At 41.4% G+C, this 8,467-nt stretch overlaps 2 pseudogenes; both read left to right on the forward strand.

Moving 5' to 3' along the window:
• Positions 1–5,999: 5,999 nt before the first annotated feature.
• On the forward strand, positions 6,000–6,117 carry LOC134940466 (5S ribosomal RNA; annotated as a pseudogene).
• Positions 6,118–6,199: 82 nt separating this feature from the next.
• LOC134944216 (5S ribosomal RNA) lies at positions 6,200–6,317 on the forward strand (annotated as a pseudogene).
• Positions 6,318–8,467: the final 2,150 nt, after the last annotated feature.

Here is an 8,467-nt window from a genome sequence, read left to right on the forward strand (position 1 = left end):
TGTCTCCCTTACTGCTGCTCTTGACTCTGTTTTGCTGCAGAAACCACTATTCACCCCCTAGAAAGATCAACACTTCAACCCTGGCATTTCAAATTAACCAGAAACAGTATCTGCAAAAATGTTCACATACCACCAAGCGTCAGTGGAGGAAATCACACTCTAAAGCAGACTTCTTCCATTTCAAATTTATGCTCTCATCGTATCATACTGTCCTTTCCATCTCTGAACAGTCATACTTCAAAACCCTCATCTCCTCCCAATCTTCGAACCCCCATTGTCTCTTTGCCACTGTCAACTCCCTCCTCTGCCCACCCCACCTTGGCCTCCTTGTCAGCTCCCTCCTCTGCCCAACCCACCTTGCCCTTGACTTTGCCACCTACTTCACATCCAAAATTGACCATATGTCAGGACATCACATCCCAACAGAGCATCAACAACCTGCCCCCTCCTTTCCCTGACCACCCCTCTCCATTAATAACACCAGCTCTGACTACTTTCTCCATTATAACTGGAGATTAAGCAATGGCCCTCATCCGGTTCTCCCCTCCAAACACCTCCCCACTTGACCCTATCCCTTCCCACCAACTCTGCTACCTCTCTCCTTCTGCATGTTCTCATCTTGTCCATCTCCTTAATCTCTCCCTCTCATCAGGCACAGTACTCTTTGTCTTGAAGCATGCCCTTGTTTTCACTATTCTTAAACACCTACCCTTATTCCTAAAACTCTCCAACTACCAGCCCATCTCTCTCCTCCCTTTTGCCTTCAAACTCCTTGAGCATATTGTCTACAACCCTCTTACTGCCTTTCTTTCCTCCAACTCCCTGCTTGACCCATTTGAGTGGCTTCCCTCCCCTCCACTCCACTGAAACTGCCCTCTTGAAAGTCTGCAATGACCTGCATGCTGCCAAATCCAAGGGACACTACTACCTGCGTATTCTCCTTAACATCTCTGCTGCTTCTGACACTGTGGACCACCCTCTTCTCCTGCAAATCCTTCACTCCATTGGTCTGCGTGATACCGCTCTCTCCTGGCTGTCCTCCTACCTGTCTGACTGCTCCTCCTCCATCTCCTCTCATGGCTCCACCTCTCCCACATTTCTCCCAATAGTAGGTATCCCCCAAGGTTCTGTTCTTGAACCTCTACTTTTTTCTCTATATACATTATGACCTCTCCCCCTTGCTCCTCACTACATATTGCTCTTCCTTTATAGTCACCTGTCATATGCTCAATAGAATTGCCCATCAAACATCATGAGATTGTTATTGGTTCCTTCTAACATGAATAGCCATATTCACATGATGATTGGCCTTACTCACAAAATGGCCGCCCTTCCGTGTGCTGCATTTTTACATTTAAATATGAAACAGTATACATTTTCTCTTATTTGTTAGAGTTTTAGAATGAAACTATATTGCTATCATCCATATTTCTCCTCAAGTTCTACCCAGTACATTTTATTGAGTATTTATTACACGCTGGAATGAGATTTTCAAACTCCTCTTGGACAAGTTCATAACTGTATAAAACCTGTGGGTGGAAAGCATTCAGCTCAAACTCCCACATATAAGGAGAAGCTTGCCTGCCGGGGATGACATTAGTAAGACTTTGGATTTCCCTACAGTGAAAGTGTATGATATCTTTCTATATTTACTAACTGTAACCAGCAGTTAATAAGATCTTATGGCTTGTTTACATTTTTAGCATTCCTTGCATGCAACCGCCCAGTAATACAATATCACCGAAACCACAAGTGAATCTGACATTTTGTGTTTGTTCAACTGGTAAATAATTAATCCAACAGACATAATAATAAAACAGAACATGAGACACACCAAAGCGGTTGTTTGCCCCGTGTGAGCATTCTGCATTTCCTAATGATATGTGAATAGGAAACAAAAGCTGGGAAACTGAGGAAGCAAATGCAACACACCTGGGCTCAGGACATTTGTAGCTAAGAATGTGTGCAAAGTGACGGAACACATACCTTCCGAATCATATTTAATCTATATAATCTGTGCATCAATAAAAATCATTCCGAAACCTTCTTTGTTGTTTCATCGAGAACATATCAAATGGATTTAGGTGCTTGGCAAACTAATGTTGTGATTCACCATATGTACTAAAGGCTCCTTAACAAAATGTATTACACCCTATGCTGAAACAGTGACATGTGGGGATTTATTTGAGAAGTTTTAAATTGTATAGAAAAGTCTCAGATGTTTCAGACTTAGGGGGTCATTCCGAGTTGATCGCATGTAGCAACTTTTTGCTGCTCGTGTGATCAACCTGACGCCGCCTATGGGGGAGTGTATTTTAAGTAAAACAAGACTAGGCCTGCAGCTACTTACCCAGTGCGATGGATCCAGCGGTGAAAGTCCCGGCTGTGACGTCAGATATCCGCCCTCCAAACGCCTGGATCCGCCTGTGTTGGACTCACCACGCCTGGAAAACGGTGAGTATCCACCCCGGAATGCCTCCCGCCTGTCCTTCTTCTTGCGATCGCTGCTGCGATCACTTTTCTCGCTGGTAACGCATGCGCAATGCATCCGCCGCGCATGCGCATTTCCGACCCATTCACACCGCAGCGAAAAACCGATGCGTGCGAACTGGTCAGAATGACCCCCCCTAATTTATTTTGCGTCAGAGAACTACTTTGCAACATTTATCCCGGGGGGGTACAGATCTTTTATATATATATATATATATATATATATATATACCAAGAGATACCCTATTAATTGCGCTCGGATAAATAAGGCTGCAACCTAATAGAGATCACCTGCTAGTGGAGATCAAACAATAACAATCACAGTAAATTCCTTAGGTGCGCCAATATACTCAGGATATATTTTAAAATTATCCTCTATGGACCTAATGTCCCTTTTCTCACAACACCAATGTCGATATATCTTTTTTTATTTTTTTTATTTATTCAAGTGTGCATGTAAAAGCATTTACATAAAACCCAAACAGCATAATACAATTAATAATATAATCAAGACCTGTCTACTAATACAGAGGCTAGATGTTCATGCACTTTGCACTTACGGGAGTGTGCTCACAAAAGAAGGTCCACTGTATATTTTCAGGTCGTTTAAATCATCCAACGCGTTTCATCCTTTAGGTTGGACTTCTTCAGGGGTATATAGCGTTTTGATGTTTTATCTCTAAACATAAATTCTAGATGAATTACTCCATAACCAGAAATCACTGTAGACTCGATCTCTAATCAGACGTTTCTAGTACTAGGGAATGATCAATTTCCATCCACAGATATAGCAATGTTGTCTTGTAGTCACTGTGTCAGAATCAGTCTTTCTAGCAAAATGCTGCATTAACACCCTAGCACTGGCCCTGAATGCATCTGAATCATAGCTGCACCTCTGTGCATAAGCTCAGTGTAGGCCATATGAGGCTCATGCAGTAGTAACACTGGCATTGCATGCGAATGAATTAGGCCTTTAGTGTGGGTAATAGTTTTTGTTACTTATTCGAGAATGTTTTGGTAATTAATCATAGTGATATTCATTGTCAGTAATTCTTATAGGTTAAAACCGAATATCTTCTCAGTACTCACATGCAGAGTCCCAGACAGTACATTACACATTGACATTGTGGGTGGTATTCAATTGTTTGAAAAGTCAATTGGGTGTCTGTTTTTTTCCTATCTAATAGACAGGAAAACACAGACACTCAACCGACTTTTCAAACAATTGAATATCCCCCTACATGCCAGTAATATTAGAAGGGCGGTATTCAAATGATATATCACGCCCAAACTCCTTTCTAAAGTGATCCCCGTTATCGCGCCCATTGCGCCCATAGTAATCAGGTTTAGCTGCGTAAAGGGTTGGATGCCCTTGTTACCCCAGGGGTAGTGAGCTGAAATGATTATACCACGCCCATTAGCAGAAACAGAACGGGTGTGGAAGGGGGTGAAAATAATTGAATTCCAACCAAAGAATTTAAAGTGATTCATTTGAAACCAGCATAAACCTAACACTAAAAAGAAGGAAACAAAAGAATAACTTTCTGCAATGTACAAGTTTTATTTGCAGGATTCAGCTCCTAACTAATTTTTCCAACACAGCCTGTAATGGCCCCCATACATCTGAGATGTATTGGGACAATGCCTCCATCCCCTGGCAGCCGGGTCGAAGGAACGGGAATATTAAACATGTTTTAAAATCCCAATCACCCTATCCTGACCATTTTCAGTTGGGATCGGGGAATCAGGCATTTTTAACATACATAGTTTCCTCTATTCCACAATGAATCATTGATTATCACTGGCCACTGATCAGCGGATCAGGTCGACGGATTGGTGGTACCAGCAGGTCGGGGAATCTGGGCATCGCGACCGGTGATGTATAGGGGCCATAACATAGCAATTAGGAGCTGATTGGCTGGTACTTTATCTCTCTATACTTTAGCTCTCTCCAAGGCTTAGTACATCTGCTCCACACTGTGAACAAATAGTTCACTATCAATATATAATATAATGTACTTGAAATAACTAGTTTTTATATCACTCTACAATAGTCAGTTCATTGGGGGTCATTCCGAGTTGTTCGCTCGTTATTTTTTTGTCGCAACGGAGCGAATAGTCGCTAATGCGCATGCGCAATGTCCGCAGTGAGACTGCGCCAAGTAAATTTGCTATGCAGTTAGGAATTTTACTCACTGCATTACGAGGTTTTTTCTTCGTTCTGGTGATCGTAATGTGATTGACAGGAAGTGGGTGTTTCTGGGCGGAAACAGGCCGTTTTATGGGAGTGTGTGAAAAAACGCTACCGTTTCAGGAAAAAACGCGGGAGTGGCTGGAGAAACGGAGGAGTGTCTGGGCGAACGCTGGGTGTGTTTGTGACGTCAAACCAGGAACGACAAGCACTGAACTGATCGCAGATACCGAGTAAGTCTGGAGCTACTCAGAAACTGCTAAGAAGTGTCTATTCGCAATTCTGCTAATCTTTCGTTCGCAATTTTAATATGCTAAGATTCACTCCCAGCGTGTGCAAAGCTGCTAAAAGCAGCTTGCGAGCGAACAACTCGGAATGACCCCCAAAGAACGGTTGATTGAGTCTGCACAGGATCACTTAATGAATCCAAATAATAGCCAAGAAAATATATTCTTAAAGCCGTAGCTCTAAGAAACAACCAACATATGGCCATATATTTCCAAAATAATTAGAGTTTGGCACTAGGTTGGCGGTGCTCCCAGAAAATAGTTCAGTAAACTATTTGAGAAAATGAGAAGGATGGTTCCCGTATAGTACCGGAACCAAGAGAAAAAAGAAAGACTATATGTCTCTTCTGGGGCACACTTATATTGATGAAAAAAGATTTGTTTTATTATCAAATTTAAAATATAACTTTTATTATTCGTCCTCCTAAAATAAGGGCTCAAAGGCAACAAAGAAAGAGAAAAGTGAAAAAATATATATAATAATATAGAAATATATACACAAATGTCAATATAACAAAACAATTACTGGCATAGTAGCTCAATGAGCAAAAATATATATCCGATGTTACAAATAAATTTATTTTTCCTATTATAGTGGCATATGCGCTATGATAGAAAATATCTCTGGAAGAAAAAGGAAAAAAATTGAAAAAATTGTATGCCGAGCTCTAAATGATTCAATGATAAAATACTAATTATGAAGGATGTACCCTAATGCTTGGTTCCAGGTCCTGTGTAACTGAAAATACCTGCAGTATCAGGTATTCTCTGGTGGTCTCCCACCCAGGTACTGACCTGGCTCTCATTTCCTCATTCGAAGCTTGGGCAGATGATGAAAAAACAGAAGTGTTTTCAAAACATAGACCTGATTCGCTCTTTCAACTCTTATCATAGCACTGTGTTTTTCACCCAAGTATTTGCATTACTATTTGTCAATGTACTCAGTATCTGTTGATGAATTTTGTCGGTTCTCATAGGCATTCCAGATTAGATGACACATGGTCCTCAGTATTATCAGATGTGATATACTTACCTGCGGTCAAACCACACTGATTATGCCCAATCTCATCTGATTTTGGAAACCAAGCACTGTGGGCCAGGCCAGTACCTGGGTGGGAGACCACCAGAGAATACCAGGTACTGCAGGTAGTTTTATCCAAACCAATAAAACCCACAGACATTTTTGATCGGACTACATATGGTTCTCGGTGTCAAGAGGTGTGACCTATTTACCTGCGGTCAAACCACACTGAGTATGCCCAACCTCGTCTGATCTTGGAAGCCAAGCACTGTGGGCCAGGTCAGTACCTGGGTGGGAGACCACCAGAGAATACCTGGTACTGCAGGTATTTTCAGTTACACAGGACCTGGAACCAAGCATTAGGGTACATCCTTCATAATTAGTATTTTATCATCGAATCATTTAGAGCCCGGCATACAATTTTTTCAATTTTTTCCTTTTTCTTCCAGAGATATTTTCTATCATAGCGCATATGCCACTATAATAGGAAAAAGAAATTTATTTGTAACATCGGATATATATTTTTGCTCTTTGAGCTACTATGCCAGTAATTGTTTTGTTATATTGACATCTGTGTATATATTTCTATATTATTATATATATTTTTTCACTTTTCTCTTTCTTTGTTGCCTTTGATAATAAAACAAATCTTTTTTCATCAATACAAGTGTGCCCCAGAAGAGACATATAGTCTTTCTTTTTTCTCTTGGTTCCGGTACTATACGGGAACCATCCTTCTCATTTTCCCAAATATATTAAGGAACCTACAGTGAGACCCATACATCAGCAATCAATTGGGGCAATCCGCAGATAATTGTGTAAAAAAATCAGCAATATATGGGGTCCACCAATCTCCAATTCTGAGCAAAAAGTGATCCGAATCTGTAAGTCAGGTTGTCCAACTTGTTGGATTTCACCAATTGGGGCTATAGTTTGCTAGTGTATGATGACAATCAGTCAATATGCAGCCCATTATTAGTATTTTACTAGTAAACTGGGCACTTCCGTGAGTCGCAGATACTGATGAAAAAAATATGCAAATCACAGAATAATATTGGCAACGTATGGGCGTATATTGGTGGATTGGATAATTAAATTGGGGAAAAAATTAAGATTCAGTAATTTTTGTTGTTGTTGCTGATATATAGGCCTAACAAGACTAAGGAGTCTATTTACTAAACCTTGGATGATGTTGAAGTGGACTGTGATAAAGTACCAGCCAATCAGATCCTAACTGCCATGTTACAGGCTGAGTTTGAAGAATAACAGTTAGGAGCTGATTGGTTGGTACTTTATCTCCGTCCACTTTATCATCATCCAAGGCTTAGTAAATAGACCCCTAACACACACACACACACACACACACACACACACACACACACACACACACACTACATTTTTCAACAGTATATCTGTGCAATTAAATGTGTGTATACTGTATGCTAATGAATAATAAATAATAGTGGTGTGTATTGTCATTATAACACATAACTCAAGAGAGCACCAGGCTGACCTATCCTATGAGCCGTTAGTACTTTGGTGGGCATCATAATTAAAATCAAATTCTAAAACAATAATTCAAAGCAATCTGCACCCTGACGGGTAAATTTACTAAGATGGGAGTTCTATTTAAGATGGGATCTTGCCCATAGCAACCAATCAAAGTCCAGGTATTATCTTGTAGAAGGTGCTAGATAAATAAGAAGCAAAATCTGATTGGTTACTATGGGCAACATCCCATCTTCAATATGATGAAAAGGGGGTTGACATAATGACATCATTACAGATGCGTGGCTTGCATTGCGTGAACGATAACGCCCAAATAGACAATCGGATCAAAATTTGGTTTGCACCTCCAGTGTGTAGAATTTCATTAACTACAAAAATGGTTCTGTCACTTTTTACCATATCACTTACTCAGTGGCGGAACTAGCGAGCGGTGGGCCCATGTGCGACAAAATGGCTTGGGCCCCCCCCCCCATCCCATCCAAGTCCACCCCCTCACCCCTGGAGAGGATCTGGTGAGGGGGGACCTGCTGAGGGAAGTGGATACCTAGCAACAGTGCCGTAACTAGACATTTTAGCACTGTGTGCAAGAAACGGCATTGGAGCCCCACCCCTGCAAGCAAAACAGGGGCAGTGCGCGCAGTAGGCGCGCGCAAAAATACATAGTGGCGTGGCTTCGTGGGGAAGGGGTGTGGCCACAAAATAATACCAATTCATAAAACGGTGCACAGTAGTCTCCATTATTCAAATTACGCCGCACAGTAGCACCACTACACCAGGTAGAGACCCTTTTACACCTTACGGCGGACAGATTCCTCTTTTTACACATTACAGCAGACAGCGTCCCCTTTTTACACATTACGGCAGACAGCGTCCCCCTTTTTTTACACATAACGGCAGACAGCGTGCCCTTTTTACACATAACGGCAGACAGCGTGCACTTTTTACACATAACGGCAAACAGCGTCCCCT

The sequence above is a fragment of the Pseudophryne corroboree genome, chromosome 1, assembly GCF_028390025.1.
Source record: "Pseudophryne corroboree isolate aPseCor3 chromosome 1, aPseCor3.hap2, whole genome shotgun sequence".
Taxonomy (NCBI): domain Eukaryota; kingdom Metazoa; phylum Chordata; class Amphibia; order Anura; family Myobatrachidae; genus Pseudophryne; species Pseudophryne corroboree.